Here is a 21,334-nt window from a genome sequence, read left to right as displayed (position 1 = left end):
CAGTGGACCACTGCTGCTTGTTAAGTTTCTCCATCGTTGTGTACAAACTGGATAAAAGGCCGGCTTTTTGTTGTTGTTCAGGAGCCTGGGGCCTGTGAGTGTGCAGGTGTGTTGCAGGTCCTGCGATGGGGGTGGAGCCAATCAGCATGACCGGGGACACCTGGCCGGAGCCGAGGTGCTACTTAAGCCCAGCTGCCCTGAGTCACAGGGCCCTTCATGACTCTCTCCAAGCTTGCTGCAGGAGGACTCTCGCCGTGATCCTTTCCCCTCGCCCATCCTCTCGTGTTTCGGTGTGGAACAATCCCAATAAAAGTGCTGTGGTTTTTGGAACCCTCGAACGTCTCTGTCTCTTTTCCTGTTGTGGCCGACGAGCCGGTCATAACAGTTATGATTAGGTGCTCAGCACAGAAACAAACACTGACAAACAGACTGAACTGCCTATTATTTTGTGTCTGATGGATATTAAACAAAATGCCTCTTGAGGGCATGAAGAGACAAAAACTTGTCAAAAAGTCCACCTAGCTCCCAATAGACTCCCATGTTAAATGTGTCCGGTTATTTCTTCAGAACAGAGAGAAGTAAACTTTAAACAAACTGCTGCCATCTCCACATTTTACACACAAAAACAAAAAAGTTAATTGGGGTTCCCTGATGCTCACAGTCTGTTGATTTGTTGATAGGAGCCATAGTTTTTGAACAGGTGGCAAAATTGTCAGATATAACGCTCAATGCATTCTTAATGGGACTCAGTTCTGCAGTTGGTTACCATGGTGTTGCTGGGCAGATTGGGGCCACAAACCTGAGTGACATCATCTAATCAGAGCAGACACGCCCACAGACAGACACACACACACACACACACACACACACACACACACACACACACACACACACACACACACACACACAGAAAGACAGACAGACACACACTGAACGTCTCTACCACACACACAGATACAACACAACCACAAACTCTCTCTCTCTCTTTCTCACACACACACACACACACACACACACACACACACACACACACACGTTGACATTTTAACGAAAGCAGCTACCATTTTTAAACTATTATTAGAAATGTAAGAGGTTTATTTCTCCTTCAGAACAATGGAAATGCTCTCCTTTCACAGCACATCTCCATGGAAACCTTTGAACTGTGGGCTCAAGTAAACAGGTGTTTGATAACGTCTTCACCATGGTAACCTTTGATCTCTGGGCTTACACACACAGGTGTTTGTAAACATTAATTCACTACTACTTACATTTAATATTTAACTCCTTCAGCCTACTTTCAGCTACATAAACCATTCAACTATTACATTATTCAGCTATTTCAGGACATTGAGGCTATATATTTAGTCGTTTATACATTTTTTAAACCTTTTCTTTTCAATATTAAGCTTCTTCACTATGTTCCCTACTCCTCCAGTTTAACATTGCACTTTCAAGTTTCCAACAAAGTCATTGCAATGCATTTGAGCTTCAACAATTTTGATTCAAATCATTTCACTTTTCTGCATTTCTCCGCTAAGTTCAGCAACACACTTACTTGGTTTTTGTAGCTAAAAGCAGCTACAGAGACCATTGAACTAACACAATATTCAGCTTTTTCTGCATTTTCAGCAAAATTCAGCAACAAATGTACACAGTTTACAGAATTCGCACGCATTTTCAGCAGGAAATGCATTTTCTAGTTCTGCTCTGTTATCCTCTGGATAAGCTCCATGACTGCTGGTGCAACCATGTGACCATTCAAATATGAATGAATATCAAAAAACATTCCATGAAGGACTGACACAAAAACACATGTCCCATCTTGAAGAAAATGTATTTAAATTACATCTATTAAATACCTATTATGAAGTGTCAGCCAAACATATCAGTGTATGGATATTAGCTGGCTGTTATTCCTTGGACCACGTTTTATTATGGCTCGTATTTTACACGTGTGTGATTCTTCCTAATGGTATTAGCCATAATCTGTATTGGTTTACATTATGGACGTGTGCACATTTTATGCCTCTTCAAATATTTGGGGAGCCCTAAAGGCCCCCTGGGTCCGGGCTGCCAGGGACCCTTTAGAAATATGCCCGCTTAAAACCCACTAAAATATTGAATCAGTTTTTTAATGGAGCGTACGCCACTGAATATGATAGAGAGGCAGAGAGGATCAATCTGCTGTTTTTACGACTCACCACTATAAATGTGTCGGCTGTAAATTGTTTTGGAGATGCTGCCGCTCTCATAAGCTGCTACGAGAGATAAATCTACACACACACACACACACACACACACACACACACACACACACACACACACACACACACACACACACACACACACACACACACACACACACACACACACACACACACACACACACACACACACACACACACACACACACACACACACACACACACACACACACACACACACATATATATATAGACAGTGTTAAACCTGAGCCAAAACTATTATGACATCTTATCTTAGTACTACTGCTTATGTTCCCCGATGTGCCAGACATGTTCAAATCAGATTCATGTGTCCACGTTTCCCTGATGTATTTCCTTTTTATAAATGTTTTTTTTTACAGCTAGCTGTTAAATTGTACTTTGTGTGAGTTATGTTTACACATTTTCCCCATTACGATTTGATACCTAATCTTCTATTGATTTTGAAAAAAAGAGGATATACCCATTGCTTCTCTGAAAAAACTTAATCATTTACATGACCGTATTAGGTTAGTTGAAAGCAATAATGTTAAGTTGAACATTTAGTTTTATTTAAACTTAATATCATTGCTTTCAACTAACCTAATACAGTTATGGGAAAATCTGTTGACATAATACATTTAATTAAAGTCAACGTTTCAGTTTTTTCAGGGTTGTTTCTGAAAGAGAGCTTAAAGTCTCAGTTGGGCTCCTTTACTCATGCAAAAATATGGGTTAGGGTTTTCAAGACCTTTTGGCAAATATGCACACAATGTGAGGCCCTAGTTCTTAGTGTGTGTCTGCATGTGAGGCCAACATAACACAGAGGCTGTTAACCAGCCCAGAGCTCCACTCATTCATACATGCTGAGGATGTTCCAGCAGTCTGCGGTCTGCACTCAGTGTTATTGTCTTCATCAATAAGCTGTGCCTCTGTCCTGGATTCCTTGGAGGGGGTGTCAGAGAGGAGGATGCTGAATACCACAGGAAATCCTTTCTTCCTGTGGCAATTCAACTTCCCAGCTCATCTACCCCCTGCAGAGAGATGGACGGCAGGTTCCAGCCTCTGGTTCCAGTTCTCTGATTGGCTCATTCTGTCTCCTTCGCTCTGGATCACTGTCTGTCTGTGGACTACCATCAGTACAACTCTGATATACGGGACGGTGTGGAACATGACATTTTAATTTCTAGCTTTGATTTCAACCATTTCAATCTACCTTTACCTAAGATTGTGTTAGTTGGTGTCCATACATAGCTAAAATCCCCTTCTCCTAGATATGTGTTAGCAATTCAAAGGAAGAATTATGAGGATATGATCCTCTCTGTTAACCTGTTATTATGTCATTTTGTATATTTCAGTTTTGACTTTACAGTTAATTGATATTTGATTGATACCTCACATTTGTATACTTGCACCTTTATTGTTATTTGATGTATTTTTTTTTATATAAAGTTATATATAAAAACTCAGAACATCCTTTACCATGACAATGACAAATACTGGCCAACAAGACTGCACACTTATTGAGTAAAACCTGCAACAAAAGACAAACAACATTGCTTTGCTTTTTCTAGCTCTAAAGCGCTAAAATCCTAACAAGCCCCCCCCCCCCCCCCCCACCCCTGCAATGACCACAGTAAACTCTGCACCACTGACACATATCTGTTGACTCAAGTTGCTGACTGTCTTGTCTGGGTTTTGCAAACTTGGATGCAAAACTCAACCTGATCAACGGTTATTGGCACCTCAGAAGTGTGTCAGTAAATGTTTTGGACCCTTTGATAACGTCTTCCAGCCTGAGAAACACCAAAGCCACTTGCGACTACATCCATAGTGCTCCATGAGTGGATATGTAACTACTTCTACTCCTCCCCATAGTACGAGCATGTGGAAACTTAAATAGATCACGCTGCTTCTCTGAAACCTTGTAAAGGTGGAACTTCTAAAAAGCAGAACGAACCAGCTGAACGCTTTGTAGTTTTTTGGGATAACGTTTTTGTGAGAATTGTTTAGATATATGGTTTGCCTGAATATTTAATCTTGACCTGCCAACCTTCTTGTGTGGTTTTTCCTGGCAGGAAGTGTTTGAGTCAGGACTATTGAGAATATGTATAATGATGTGTAGACCAGTACAACAGTTAGAACAGATCATCAGCTCATCATAAACTCAGTGTGACTGTGGCTCAGGAGGTAGATGGTCGTCCTTAAACTGGAAGGTGCTTCCATTTGGTCAACATGGCAATCTGCCTCCGGCAAGCTACTTAACCCTAATTTGCTCCCGATGGCACGACCAAAGGTGTGTGAGTGTGTATGAATGTTAGTTTCCCTGAGCAGGTCACTTTTTATGGCAGCCTCTGTCTGAATGTTTGGGAATAGGTGAAGGCTGACTTCTACGTGTAAAAGTGCTTTGAGGACTTGAAAAGGCTGGAAAGGTTCTATAAAAATGCAGTCCACACTGAAAAAACTGAAACGTTGGCATTAATTAAATGTATTATGTCAACAGAGTTCAAATTACTCTATTAGGTTAATTGAAAGCAATAATATTAAGTTGAACCTAATATTTATGATTTCAATATTCGTAATATTCCTTTCAACTAACCTAATACACTGATGTGAAATCTGTTGACATAATACATTTTATTAAAGTCAATTTACTACAGTATTTACCATAAACCAGAGAGATCTGCACTTGAGCCGTCTCTATACCAACAACTCTAACGTCATGAGAGACCCCTGACAGCGGGACACCCCCTGTTTATCTCCCCCAGAGGCACATGGACCAACAGGCTGAGAAACAGCTCTTTCTTTAGGGCCAACACTTACCCTAACCCCCCCTTTTATTGTGTTCTCCAAGAAGTGAGGCCTATCTCAGATCAACTTCACTGCCTTTGGCCGTGTTCTCACTGCACCCCCTCAGGGTTATTGTCCCAAATTACAACAACAACAACCAGTGTTTAATACCCTGGTGCCTATTGCTGCAGCCGGAATTCAACAGCCTATAAGAAGGGAAGACAATAGACTGAAGCTCTTCCCTGTGCATCCTAAAGTTTCCCTACTATATATTGCTTTTAAGGGTTGATCTTTAATTGAGGAGCAGCTAGGAGTATGAAGTCAAAGTGACATGTATTTCTGTACTCCTGTAATCCCTCTGCTGCTGTGGTACTGTAATCAATGGGCTGCAGGCAAGCCTCTCTGATTGGCTGATGGTAAATGATTGGGTGAAGGTGTGTATGTGATTCTGGGAAGCTGATTGTTTCCAATCAATAGGTTGGTTTTAGGGTTAGGTTGATTCAATTATTGACTATAGCTAAATTAGTTTTGTTTGTTACTTTGCTGTCGGCCCACCCTGAAGCCAAAACCTCACGATTTTTAGGAGAATTATCTAATTATAATGTTGCATCAGGCATTCCCCCTATGTACACTTAAATAATCCTGACCCCATTTTTTTTTGCAAACAAGATATTTTAGAGAACAATGAATTGTGCAGGTTCCATACATTATTAATGATTTAGATGAATTAAGATGTAGATGTCATTCATTTGGAAAGATGGGCATTAGGTTGTTATAATTGGAAAGACACTTTGTTCAGATGCTTCACGTTTAATTAATTTGAATCCTAATAAGCATGAGCATTCACCAAGGTAGCCATCTTTTATCTAATAAGCCAGTTAAAACATATATTTAAAAAAATACATTTATGTGTGGTTGTAAATTACAGGAAAATACACTTTAAAGTTATGAATTATACTCTTTATTTAGATAAGAAATGACTTACTGGAAATGTAGAAGATGACTATGGAAATCAATTGCTGATTATGAACTCCACCCAGCTACTCTTTTTTTTTAAAGAATAAAATATAAAGATTATTTGACCAAATTCTCAGTAGGCTACGTAAAACAAGTACAAAAAGTAGAAATAGAAGTCAAAGTAGAAGGTCCAATCAAATATAACATAAAATAGATACAAAACATTTATATGAACATAACAAGTTAAATAAAAAAGGTGCACTTTGTTCAATATTTCATTTAATTTAATAATTTATTTGAATCGGGACAGTGCACATTGATGAACACTTTAAAACAAAATAATGCTCACAAGTGTAAATGAGCCAGATTTTAGCTTTGAGCTAATTTCCATCCGTAGTCCCGTCACATACAACATATAAGAACATGACATTATACATAGCAAAAATAAATACATGATATGCAGGAAGAACATATATAACATATAACATGTATATTACAATATATACAGTGGTGTTTAGTATTTATAATATATGAATACTGAATTTCACAGTTTAAAAAGTGTCATTATTTATTTTATATTTAAAAATAATATGTTTTGAAAGTGTTGCTGTCTCGGTAAGACACGTATGTTTGTGTGTTTTTCTAGGACAAGAAAGCTAATTGAAATATTTAAAATGCACTGATTAACTAGTTTCCATCATAGCCTTTAATGTAAATTAAAGAGTCCTGTTAAATATAAACACTCAAAGTTTACATGTAAAACATATACTTGTATACATGTAATGTATTGAAGAATATTCCCCCTGTTAAGACATGGTGCTGGTTGTTTTTTATTGTATATCTTTTATGTGCAAATGTTGCTTGCTGCAAATTGTGGCATTGAGTCACGATGATATCTGCGACCCTTAACTATATATATACTACAGTTAAACATGATAAAAACACATATGAAAACATGTATATAAACACATACAAATGTTAATTATTAGGAAAAGAACACAATACCTATTCCACAATATTTGTGTATCTGTTGTGTCTATAGTGTGACTTATAGTCACACACACACACACACACACACACACACACACACACACACACACACACACACACACACACACACACACACACACACACACACACACACACACACACACACACACACACACACACACACACACACACACACACACACACACACACACACACACACACACACACACTCTCTCTCTCTCTCACAAACACACACACACACACACACACACACACACACACACACACACACACACACACACACACACACACACACACACACACACACACACACACACACACACACACACACACACACACACACACACACACACACACACACACAGAGACAGACAGACAGACAGACAGACAGACAGACAGACAGACAGACAGACAGACAGACAGACAGACAGACAGATGGACAGACAGACAGACAGACAGACAGACAGACAGACAGACACACACACACACACACACACACACACACACACACACACACACACACACATAGTTGTGGCTATGTGTGTGTGTGTGTGTGTGTGTGTGTGTGTGTGTGTGTGTGTGTGTTGGCAGAAATAGAATCCTGTTGATGTGACTGTAGAGGGTCAGCTGAGGTCACGCTTGATGGTGGGCTGACAGTTAGACCCTCCCCCTAAAAAGGTCCTGACAGCAGAGAGGAGAGTCATCTGTGATGTCAGAGCGCCTCCAAGTGGCCACGCAGGAATCTGAGAGCAGGGGGGGGGGGACTCTCATTCAGTTTACCATCAGTTAAATGTTTTTATTCACTATATACAATATTTAGCAGGTCCATGATATGATGGTTTGGTATTACTGTAAATACACTAACAAGCAAATAATAAAATAGAAGATATAAATAATTATGACTCAATAATACAAATTATACTGCTTATAATTATACAAAAATATATATATAACAAAATATAATATAAATTAATTTGATATCATATTATATTAAATGTGTAATTTGTTTATGTATTCATTTACCATATATTGTATGCGTGGGGTCTTACGCAATGGTGTAATATAGTTATTCTATAGTTATACACTTATACAAGCAAACCATGTTTCGACTATTTATTGACAATAGCATTAATAATAACAGTTTTAACAAAACTATTATCTGGGATATAAAAATTATTTATAATACGATATAAAACTGCATGTTGTCCACAGTTGTTATTTAATTGTCTTATTACATTTCCATTTAAAAGTGTTATTTTATTCATAAACATACATTCATTATTGGTTTATGTTTGTGTATGAATTATAGTTTGCATTCACGTTATGTTTTTGCCATTCATATTCATTTTTCATATTGTTTCCTTAAATGTAAGTCCAAATGATAATACATGGTTAAATAACATTTATATTCTTACAAATGTTAACAATGAAATATTATTGCTTTATATATTAGAATATATAAAAATGATTACTTGAGTAAATGATTAGGTTACATTCTTTTTAAGAATTATAGTTTAATTCAGTTAAATGTTTCCGCAGTTATTTTTTCTTTTTTCTTTCAATGTAACTTTAACTGATAATAAATGATGATTTATGAATATATCATAATTGCTACCAAAACGAAATGATGGCTTTATTTACACTAGAATACACTTAATTATTACAAGGGGTTATTTTTCACATGCAAGCCATATGCATAGGAGCTAAGATGAACATTAAAGATGTCATTATACATTATTGCATTAAATAGAAATCTTCACAATTTTAAAGCACATTATATGTTACGATCTAATTGTGTTCAAACTCAAAGGCCAATTACAAAGTTATATAATGAAATATTATGGTAGTAAATCATGCTATCACTTTTATACTCTACTACATGTTACGTTATGTAATGTTTTATGTAATTCATGAATTACATTTCTATGGCAACCTTAATTTTAATTTTGTTGGTGGTGATGACTTTGTTTCACCTTCATTATCAAAATAAAGACTATTGTGCTATATTATATTGTTTATGAAGCTCATTTAGAAAAGAGAATACAATCAACAGACTTTGTTTTATGTTGGTGAGAACATTTGAATTTTGTATAACTCTAATAATCTAAGAAATCAAATACTTGAAATGAGAAATCAAATACGACATGTGGAGCAGGGGATCCCACGGCCCCCCTGATGTTGGAACACTGGACTGGACCCCCCTCCCCCCCCCCCCTGTTGTCTTTACAATTGCACACAGACAACACAAAAGACCAAAGACACTGAGGAATATGGGTAAGAGAGTTCTCAGCCATATATTTAAGTACCACTGAATTTATAGCATTCATATATTTTATCGGGTGGCCATGAAGTTTATGTTTAACATTATTACCTAAAATGTGGCTGATTTTAAGCATTCTAGTTTGAACAAATTCACTTTTTTTTATTGACTTTCGAGATCAGTAAAATGCCCAGTTGATTCTGATCACCTTGTAAACCTTTAAATAAAAAACGTTAGTTATATGTTACAATTTGGCCAATAAAAAGAGGGAAATTCAAACCAATCAAATTCAAATGTCCATAATGCTATAATCTTTACTGGTGTTTAAATTGAACAGAAAGGAAAATAACTGTTACAACCTGGTAATGAATCATACGATTCAAATCCGTGTGGCCTTCCTAACTTTCCATACTGGGCTAATAAATGTGGAGTAGAAAAGATTGCTTGTCCAGTGGGTTTATAATAAAGTTGGATGTCATTTATTGTGACCTGGTTTCAACACAACAATTACATTAATAGCAAAAATATTTGCGCCAATCTGTTTATTTTCAAAAAAGAAGGTGTGGTCAGGCACATTGGTGGCACCATTGAGCAATTGACCAACTAAAGTCTGGTTCAAATTCAAGGGCGCAGTGAGTAAACAAGTGACGTATTTTAGGGTTGGGGTTAACAATTTCTTTTAAATAAATTAACAAATTGCTGTAGAATAATTACCAATATCAAAAATAATACTAGTAAAACAGTAAAAAAAAAACCTTTCATAAAGATGACATTAAAAACTCACATCATTTTGCATGAAAAGCTTAGCAAAAGCTCATGTATACAGGCATTCTCCAGTCACTTACATAATGTGCCCAGTGCTGGCACACCTGGACTTTTAACAGGAATGGGAAATGAACATCCTATTGGTTTAATACATGTTACGCCCACAAATTGTGCACAATAGATTGTTAAAATAGAGTCCTATAAAATAAAAGCAACTTAATGAAGAACTTATTGAACTACTAACCAGATCTTACTGTGATTCTCTCCTACAAAGTAAAGTTCCCATACAAGTAGCCTGAATTCTAAATAATGTGCCAAAGGGAATTTGTTTTCTCCGAAATACAGTGGCAGTTCTTAACATGTTTCAATGTTTCCCACATCATTTGATTCTGTTTGTGGGGGCTCCGCCATAACTGAAATTGAACATCACTCACCATTATGTATCTTTTTACCTTTCTTTATTTCCATGCATTTTAAGCCATTTGTCCTAATACTATTATGAGCATCTTCTCATTCTACTTATAATCATGTTGGTGGCATTCATTGGATGTTCACCTTAACAACCAAAAGCTATCATATAGTATTTCTAAATAAATCTATCTCGTATCTGTGAGACCATCATTTGGATATGTTCAGTATTTAACCAATTTAGGAGGATGTGAATAAAATTCAATCTTTATTTCAGACTCAAGGTCCATATCACAAACAAAAAGACAAGACACACATCAATAAATAAGATATATTGGTAAAATGTATAATTGGTATTGGTATTGGTATTGTATAAAATGATTTGGCTAGTTGCTAGCCTGAACTCAAATTAAATCTACACAAAATGGTAATAACCCTTCATAAAAAAAGTCAGGTAGAACCTTATAATAAGTTCTCGAACAAACCAACCGTATGATATTTTGGTTTGACCAAGGAAATGTAACTGTACAGGATGTTGCCGTGCCTGGTCAGTGTGAATGTCACTCTACATTACTAAAGGTTAAAGATCATCTTCAAACATTTCCTCTGCAGAACACTCCTGCTGTCACCTCTGCTCATTTTTCAACTTCTCCATTACAGCCAGGAACTTTTTCTACCCCCCTTCTATATCCAACGCATCAGAGTGCAGGAGGAAAGCCATCTATTAATGAACAAATTGTAATTGTCATTAGGCTGGCCATGCAGGGAGATGGGCCTTCTGAAAATAAAAGAAAATCCTGCTTAATTAATGGTGACATCAATCATGTTGTGGACCGATTGGCTAAAAGGCGGTCCATCTCCCGTCTGATTTATTGGCGAGACGAGAGAGAGGTGAAGTGATGACAGAGCAAGAGAGGAAGAGAGATATAAATAGAACTCTCAATGTATTTTTTTGTGTACTAAGGATCATTGTATGTATTTAACACTAAGCCCTCTCCAAACACCATTAATGATACCACATGTCCAGACAGTATGTTAACCTCATAATGCATTGTGTTAAAACAACTAGATCAACTTTCCGCTGTAGCATTTTCTTCCGAATAGTTACAGTATCATACAAATTAGAGCCAACACTCTTACTCTTGAAGTAATTAAACATATGTTATTTGGTTCAATAAGAGGCTGGATCCAAGATGTAAAAAGTCCAATATTGCAGCTAGCAATAAGCACCCTCAAGACATAAACGAAGTGGTTGCACATTATTTGTGTATTTTCCCGTTTTTTCCAGAGCCAAATTTCCGAAAAATTGCCTCATTGTACTTAAAGAGCAACTTCCAGGTTAAAGACACCTGTGAATAAATGTGTAGGAAAATGATGAATACACTAGATTTTCAAAATAATATACAGGAATATACACTACAGTGAAATCTGGCGTCGTTTTTTAAAGAAATGTTCACCTCCGCATAAAAAAGCCTCGGCACGTGACCTCCCGCGTGTGACGTAACACGGGGGACACAAGGGGGAGAGCGGCCGGTGTAACGTATTAATAAACATGGATCCCAATGCTAGTTTCGACACAGAAGACACAGAAGAAGTTGAACATGAATATTCGAATGTATATGACGGACCACAACCTCATAATTATGAGCCTGCTAGGCGTCCAAGAGACCAGGAGCAGCCAAGGATTAGAAGAAATAACGGCCATCGGAGAGAAATTGAGCTGTGGTGTGAGGAGAACCAGTGGAGAACTGGGCAGCTATCTTGGTGAGTGACCGGCGTTAGCTACAGAATGTTAGCTAACGTCACATCACAACATTGTAAAGTTAGCTATCATATATCAGGCTATAACTAACGTAGCATTGATAATATAGTAACGTTACTGGCAGGACTGTTGATACTGATCCATAACAGAAACTAATGCGCAAGTATCAGCCGTATCTCGCGTTACCTAATGCAAATCCACAATACGGTGCTGTGTACCGGAGGAGAGACGCGAGATACGGCTGATACTTGACGATCTGGCGGAGAAAGGTTGTGGAGCCTCCGTTGATATGCCGTTGTAAATGGCATGATGGAAAGCAGGTGTGTAGTCGGGGAGGGTGCACAGCTGATTGCAGCAGGTGAGTGGAGGTTGAGCCGGGAGCCAGGAGTGACAGCCACCACGCCCACACAAACAACACAGAGGAGTGTTGTTACAAACAAACAAAAAGGAGACGGCTGGAGCAGTACAGCCACCACAGCGTTACCTAATGCAACTCGACACTATGTCTTACGGTGCCGTGTACCGGAAGGGAGAGAGAGAGAGAGAGAGCAGCGAAGGGGGGGGGGGGGGGGAGATAGAAGTAATACGGTTTCCTGATAAAGCTGTGGAGAGTATGTGCTGCAGGGAGGTGGATGCACAACGCACCCAGGAACGAACGCTAGCTCCGGTCCTTTTGACTGTGGACTCGATGTCCTGACAGGCTGGTATTTGTGCAACCTGCACAAACACAATACTGCACCATGATTAAAAATGGTGAAATACAATGTAAAACTACCAAAAAATACCAGCTCCTTAAAACACAACCGCTCAACTCAACGCAACCTTACTATACCCGCGGTCAGTGAGCGGAGATGTGTCCCCTGTGTGATGTAATATGAAGCGTTTGACGTATGACCTTAAAAAAAAGCCTTTTTTAAGAGCAGAGCTCAAAATTGCTCCTTTCCCTCTGAATTCCTGCCCTTATGTCTCGTAAAACATATCAAATCCTGCATTCACTTTTTTAATTGTAATTTTCAAGCAAGTTTAAGCATAAATGTAGAAAAAATAAAAACCTGCAAGATGCTCTTTAAAGGTGGGGGAGATAATTTTGGAGAAACCAGCTCGAGTGCGCTAGAAATTGAAAATACACAACCGGAAAAAATCTGCCACTTCCTTAGAGAGCTCCTCCTCCAACACACACGAACGCACACATGACCAATGAGGGCACGAGATAAGTTTGTGCACAGATGGAAGGCTGACAGGCAGGTAGGCCATCCAATTATATTAGCCGGGCCGGCTCAGAGGATTGGTCGTGCTTTTTGCAGTACTATGGCTTCCACAGATGACATTTATTATGGATTTATTGTTAAAGCATTTAATATAATCATAGCTATCGGGATGTTAAGAGCATTCCATGGAATATAACAAAAAGTGTTTCTGAAATCAATTACATACCCCTCCTTTAACCTTCTAGTTAGGAAGTAGGTTACTATTTGTTTAGTAAAGTGCAAGGTACCCTGTGGAATTGTTTAATACTAAACGCACCATGAATCAATGTTTTAGGAATGGGTGAGTTTAATGCAGCGAAAATATTGAAGGCTTTGGCTTACCCTAACCCTAGGCCTTACCCAATGGATATGATTTTTTTTTGGAATGAACACCAAATATTGATTATCTTTTCGAGTGATAGGGTTGGCACACAGTAGCCTGGAACGCAGGTAAGGACTATAAAGATGGTCATACTGTTCATTCGCGTGTATCACTCAAACGTTTTGAACTGTAAAACGAGGATTGACCATGGTTAGCATTTTCTTCTTTCCACCTAAAACATGGTTAACGTTTAAGAGGCAGGGTTGTTCTAATAAAACACAAAATCTCATCATTGGCAAACAAGTTGAAACAAGTAATACCTTATATACACTTATATAGTAAGTGGCCTTTTTTGGCAGTTTGAAGTGAAACTTTGTCATGGTGTAGGAAGATGGTTAGAGGCTAGAGAAAGAGTGAAGTAGGAAAATGCTCAAAACAGTAGTCCTCTGTGGAACACCAGAGGGACATGTGCTGTATAGTGACTCACTGCAAGGAAAAAAGTTTTCAAACATATCATTTCCAGTTACACTTGTACATGCTGTAGCGTTGGACAGGTAATAGAAGTAACTTCTGAGAAGATTCCTTTCTGTTCCTTTACAGTTTAATTACTGCTGATCATGTGTCCATCAGTTCAGTTCAAGTTAGCCTTCCAGGGGTTTCAATTGAAACACTATACAGTGCATGACATTAAGGATTTTGGGAGATGGCCCTGTGGGCCATCTAAGCTAATTTACAGATGGCCCTGAGTCCAATAGAGATTGCCCTGAAAAATGCGAACGGACGAAATGGCACGAAGGTTTTGGGGGGCCTCCCCCTAGAACATTTAGATTTTTGCAGGTCTTAGATGCTGTCTGGTGTATTCTCTAGACTGAATTATAAGATGAACCACCACAATATTATATTGCACAATTTAAATTGTATTCTTCATTTCACTTGTTTGTTTGTTCTTGTCTGTGTTAGCTCGCTCGCATGCCCTGCATAGCTATAAGAAATAGTTGTTGGTGAAGACACTTTCCATCTGATGAAGGCAAATGCCTTCCCAGATGTAAAAAAGTAGAAAACATAACATTCAGTTATAACTGCCAAAACAAACATTATTTACACTATTATGGCCCCTGTTAAAAAAAATTGTAATGTTATCTACTGTAAGTTGGTTTAACGAATGCCTCCTCATCCGGAAGCTGACCGAGCAGACTCCGAGCAGCAGTCGAGAGGAGCCGAGCGCATCCGCGAAGCACACAAAATGACGACGTGAGAGTTCCCGTTCGCCGGCAAATCCAAATCTCTCCGGTCAAAAATAATTTCCCTTTAGCGCAATACCGCTTCAGTTGCGCCACTTATGTGACAGACAAGAAGAGTATGTTACAGACAAGAATAGTCAATTCTAATGTCTAACACTTAAAGACCCAGTGAAGTGCATGTTTTTGCACCAAAATGAAATGGCAGTTTCATTCCTTACATATCATTGTGCCTGTTCATGGCTAAAATAATTTTTAATAATTCATAATTAATGAATTAATGAATTATTAATTTTGCCGTCTGAGCCTAACGGAAGTTGCAGACGATAGTGGCTGTGACGTCACAAGATGTACCCAGTTGCGATTGTAAACATGGCGGAGACTTTGGAAAGTGATACTAGTGTGAGAGAAATGATTGATTTGGACAGCTTTTCGGACAGGATAGATGAGGAAAGTGATCAATTTGGTGCACTTTGAGGGCAACATTAAGAGATTTATGGATACAGCTCTCAACACTCATATGAAACATGTATTTCAATAATCAAAAAACATTGGAAGGATTTCTTAACCTATTTTATACAACTAGTATTACATAGATGGAAATATTTGTTTACATAGATGACCGAACCCACTGAGATAACTTAGGCTACAGTTTACCTCCCTGAGCTGACGTTATCTCTCTCAGTCCCACAGGAGAGCACTCTCCCTCTCCTTATTGTTGAAACAGCTAATCTCCGTTAGCTCCGAGCTAGCACCAGATGCTAACGACAACCCTGTAACTCTCTCAGTCTCTCTTTCTCTCTCTCTCGAATCGACCAGTGGCCTTTATTTATCGTGATCAATCAAAGAATCTACGAAACAATGACACCAGCCAGGCTCACCTTCATCTTTTGGGAACAGAAACATCGCCACTTCGGCAGACTTGACATTACTACAGCCAGCGGCAATGCATCGTTTCCCCTGTGTTTTTCATCCCTCTTTCTTCACTGTCGCCTCCATTGTCAGGTTTTCTCGATTGGCAATCACTTCCAGTCGACTCCGACAGACTTTCCAGGAAAATACTAGCTCAAAAACGTTGAGAAATTCGACTTTGAAAAAGAGAAAAAACGAACGGTGGTGAATGTAAACAGTGCGGCGGCGTCCATCTCGTGACGTCACGCAGTAGATAGCAAGCCACGCCCACGAAGGCGAAGGTCGACTGCAGATTTCCCCGGCAAATTCAAAACTCGTCAAATTCGTTGCTATTCCAACATCCTTTGATATGGGTTCCAATGGACAATTTTGCTCATTACTATACGTATTAGCATAACAGATCATGCACAGGTGCACACTTCACAGGGTCTTTAATGTGGAGAAAGAGATGTCCTGTATGGGTTGATTGTGCGTTGGTAATGCCTCGGGGTTCCGGTGGGCATGTAAACAAATGCATAATGCTGCGCTATACTTTGTGGCCTCACCCGGTTGCATAGCGACACTTATTGTTTCGGTGTCTTTTAATAAGCAGGTAGTCATATCATTAGCTAGAACTAGCTGGATCTGATCGATATGGACATAAACGGGAGTGAAGGCTAATCTGAAGGGAGAGAGAGATCAGCTGCTGCTGACGAGTCGACACGCAGCTCTGCATGATCACATGCAGCGGTGAGCGGACAAAACGCACACTTCAGGTTAGAATATCACACGTAGCTATTTTAATTACCTCTCAAACTACCTAAACTAGTTATAGATAGGTTTAGTTTTACTGTCGGGTCACTCATTACTGGATCCGCGAGCTGCATAATACTGGCATAATAGATTGCCCGATCGGGCAACCAGTAGGTGAGGCTTCATTGCCCGAGCTAAATACTAGATGGCCCCGGGCCATCGGGCAACCCTTAATGTCAAGCCCTGCTATACTTCAACACTAAAGTTCATCCACTTTACACACAGAGTCTTAGGGCGGGGAAAAACACTGGAAGTGTTCAAAACAACGGTTTGCACGGAATGCATCATTTATGACATCGTCTGTCCATTTTCGGATGCTTTTCTGTGGAAGATCTGCGTTTAACGGCAGACATAGCAAGGTATGCCCCTCTAGGTACTTTTGGTGAGACTATCACATGGGGGGATCTTCCCATTTGGTTTGTGAGAAGTTACTGTATGTGTGTGCCTTGCAATACTGTGCTGAAAAATTCCCCAAGAACTGTAGCCCAACACAATACACAGAGCAACTACAAAGCTAATTGTGAGAAAGATAACCCTAACCAGGTCATTTTGAGGTCATCCAGGTGTTCCAGGATTGCAAAGACCTTCAGGGTGACCAAAGAAAAGATGTCCAATATGTTGTAGTTCAAAGTTCAAATCTCACTGATGCCCTTTGATCCTTGTCCTTCTTTCCAGTGAGTGTTTATCAGGACCAATATAGCCACATCAGAGTAGTAGCACAAGCTTTTCAACCTAAAGCAGCAATCGTTGGCCTTTTCTTCTTTGAGTGATTTTAATCCAGTTGTATAAAATCAATGACGTTTATTAATAAACAGCAAAAGTTTTTTTTTTGCAGTGAGTGTTGTTGTTTATCCTCTGTTTGAGTTGTGTTCCTAACTCTAACCCTATGTGGTTTTAAAAAACTTTCTGTTTGTGCAGGAAGGAAAATGTCATCATATATCAGATATGATATTGTGCTGAACAATAATTTATGCATTGCCTGGATTATGAATTCTGAATTTGTTAACCAGTTCAGCCCTAAACCTGTTTTTCAGGTCTTAGGCTCAAAAATGACATTCCCAGAACAAATTACCATATCTTCCCTTCTAAAAGGGTTAAATTAATAATCTTGTTTCTCAAAGTAATGATAAACCTGTGAGTTGGATGTAGAAGAGTCAGAATCAATATAGATGTTTTTTATTTTAAAGAAAATTCAGATTGAACATAGTAAAAAACTGTAAATTATAGTGTCTGTCCAAAGATCATTTTTTACTTACAGTGAAAACCAGGCCCGGATTGGCCATCGGGAGGACCGGGAGGTTTCCCGATTGCCTGGCCTGCTAAGTGGCCTGCTGGCCTGAGGATTCTTTTTTTTATGTATGTATTGTGAATGCAACGCTGCGCAAATGTGGGTCTGACTCTGCCTCACAGAGGGTGACTGGCTGTCTACATGATGTGGCCTGCCGACATGGCCACTTTCATACAGATCATACTAATGCCCTCGATTGGTCTCTGTGTGTCATTCAAGCTCGGGAGGGTGTGTGTTAGTGTGTTTCGCGAACGAGCGAGAGAGAAGGCGCGCGCACCGGTTACGTGTATTGTTGTTAGCATCTGGTGCTAGCTAGCTGCGCTAACGGATATAATGAGCTGTCAACAAGGTGGAGGAGAGTCCTTTCCTGTCAGACTGAGAGACTGATAACTACAGCTCAGATGAGGTAAAGGACTCTTGAGTGTTTAGATATAACTTAGTCTAAGTTCTCTGTGGGTCTCAAACGGTTTGGTCACCCTTTGTGTAAACACATATTTCCATTTGAAAGGGGAGTGATTAGTAAAAATATGCATGAATAATAATAAAAAACGTTAACTCGGTGAAAAAAGGTAAGATACACTTTTAAAACTTGTTGAGAGCTAAAACTAGTCTTTCCTCCTGCCTCAAAGAGGAGCAGGGGGGAGAGGAGGGAGACAGGAGGCTGATTCAGGAGCCCGATTCAGGAGCCCAGACACACTCACAACTATAAATGAACCAAAAACAAATAAATAAACAAGTTTCAATGTTTTTCATATTGGATATGGTATGTTATTGGCCATGCTCTTATGATGTTATGATTATTTAAATGTATACAGTTCTGTTTCATATGGGTGTAGTCTCTTTATTTCCCCCTCAAAGTGCACCAGATTGATGCATTTAAGTCCAACATTTAAAAAAAAATCTTACTGGGGGAGTATGCCCCCAGACCCCCCTATAGGATTTGAGGTCCGCCCCCACTTAAAATTTGTTCACATGAATAGGTTCCTAAATAGATTTGCATTTTTTTTTAAATAGTAACCCATCTCCATATGTTTATTTTTTGGTAGTAGATTTAGAGGGCTATCACTATGGGCAGCAACGCTGTAAATATTGACAAATAAATACAGCAAAATGGCAAAAAAAAACTGGCAGCGGCCTGGCTGGGTGTATAATTCCCGGCCTGAGTTATTGTCCCAGTCCAACCCAGTCTCATGGCATTTCGTGTTCACCAACACGATTTTTAATCTATTGATTCGTGTTCACCAACACGATTTTCCCCTTTTTTTCGTGTTGCACAGCACGATTTTAAAAGCAATGTATTTATATTGATAGTCTCACGGCATTACGTGTTATAGGAAGACCGGAAGCTGTGTGGTTCATAAAAGCATGTTCTTACTCAATATCAAGCCACAATTATTGCTTTTATTTTAAATCATATAATTTCGGACTTTTGTTGCCATCTGTGAGGAAAATAAATGGGGCTGAGAGCCTCAGGATACTGAAATCTGTATATTTGTAAAACTTTTTTTCCTTCTAAGTTGTTATTCTTTTCAAAATAACACACTGTTATTTACTCACCAATAACACACAATTATCCTTGTTTTTATTTATTTGTTTAATTCCATAATCTCTGGCTTTTTTGGCGTCCGTCAGGAACTGAATTTCAAAATAAAAATAACCGGAAACAGACGTAGGCATTTCGAGCGATTACCCAAGATCCTCAGCTATGGTTTAAGCTCGCCGATTGGATGTTTTAGCCGCAATGCATGCTGGGATTTGGTGTTTATATGATATGAAATCCGGAAAACATTTTAAAAGAATAAAATAATACTTAATTGACCTTTCGCAAAGCCACGCCCCTAAATGCCCGTTGTCCAATCATATTCGATCACGTGCGCGGCTCCCTGTGGAAGTCCGACAAGCTTAGCGTTCAAATTCATTGCGAAAATGGTGAAGCGTTGTGCTTATGGTCTTTGGAAATCGGATAGCAGATATCCCATAAGCTTAGAGGGGGGGGGGGGGGGGGGTGATATTTTACCCGTTTCCTAAACCCAAAACCCGAGAGGAGAGATGCCGCCAGTGGATAAAGAAATGCGGCAGGCCCCATGCCCAGCTGAATATGGCGAATATCAACAAACACAAATACGTTTGCTCCAAGGTAAATACGTGCTAACGTAGCTAGCTAGCTAGCAAAGATTACATTCACAAATTAACTAACTAATTTAATTAACTAATTTCACTAACTAACGTTAGCTAAAGTCAAACGACTACAGCTGTAAGCTGTGTGCTTCTAGGTCGTTTTGACCATGTATATCACTTGATGCATAATAATGTCTGAACAGCTGAGCTCCGTTATTAGTCTACCTGTGGTCAAAGTACAAACAAGAAAGCCAACAGGCAATCATTCATTTATATTTTGCTTTAATCTTTGTAGCATTTTGTTAATGGAAAGCCTACTGCCGACTTCCCTAATCCTGCTGCACAAGTGGGCACCCCGACCCCCACAAAGGAACAACAAGGTGGATGCAGAAAGCCACCAAGGAAACGGTAGTTAACTTTAGACAAACTACAACATTTAATGCCTCTTGTGATTGTATTGTTTTATTCCAAAATAATAATAATAATTCCGTCGAATTTGACATACAGCTCATGTGGTTTTTCACTCTTGCACTGCGACCTGTATGCAAGTGCCTCTATTGATGTTGTGCCTCCCTCTTTTATAATGTTTATACTGTGGATATAACCCTCCATAGCGTATTGTAGCCCCTTTTGTCGGGACCTGGAGGATATTGCTGCGTTATTGCTCCAAAATGAGTCTGTTAAGGCGACTCTGACGTTACGGTGACCCTCCATTATGGCTTTGTTTAACGCATCTGGCTCTCAGCTTGTCGGACTAGCAACAGTAACCAAGTGTTCTTGCTTTTCTCTTTGAAAGTCATCACATAACGGCATTGTAATACACGGTTCGGCTGCATTAAATATTACAGATCTGCCGTAGTTCTTTATTTATAGAGCCCTGATGAGAAAAACTGGAAGAAATGCCGCCGAAACTGAAGACTTGACGTGGATCATATATATATCAACAATTAAACAACATCTTCAATTTTTCTTCACACAATTCGTCTCCTCGCAGTATCAACACTAATTCGGCTGACTCTTACATTTGATCCAATTGGTAGATAGGTTATATTTACACCATAACGGTGCACAGCTGATATAAAAGGACTTGTAGTTTTTAAAGATATTACTGATTTTCTTTGAATATAAGAATGTAAATACTGAGTCTGAAATAGTATAGCAATATGCTGTAAAATTATGTGAAAGCATGAATAAAACTACACATCTTCAGATGTTGTACATACATAAGTGTCCTACACTAAT

At 38.9% G+C, this 21,334-nt stretch overlaps 1 long non-coding RNA gene across 1 annotated transcript in view; it reads right to left on the bottom strand.

Annotated features, from left to right (window-relative positions):
- LOC307017354 overlaps positions 1-21,334 on the bottom strand; it is a 527,538-nt gene that overhangs the window by 361,297 nt on the left and 144,907 nt on the right. The window lies entirely within an intron of this gene.

The sequence above is a fragment of the Notothenia rossii genome, assembly GCF_949606895.1.
Source record: "Notothenia rossii genome assembly, chromosome: 8".
NCBI classification, from domain to species: Eukaryota; Metazoa; Chordata; class Actinopteri; order Perciformes; family Nototheniidae; genus Notothenia; species Notothenia rossii.
The sequence above is the reverse complement of the archived record's forward strand: the minus strand, read 5'-3'. Positions and strand labels throughout refer to the sequence as shown.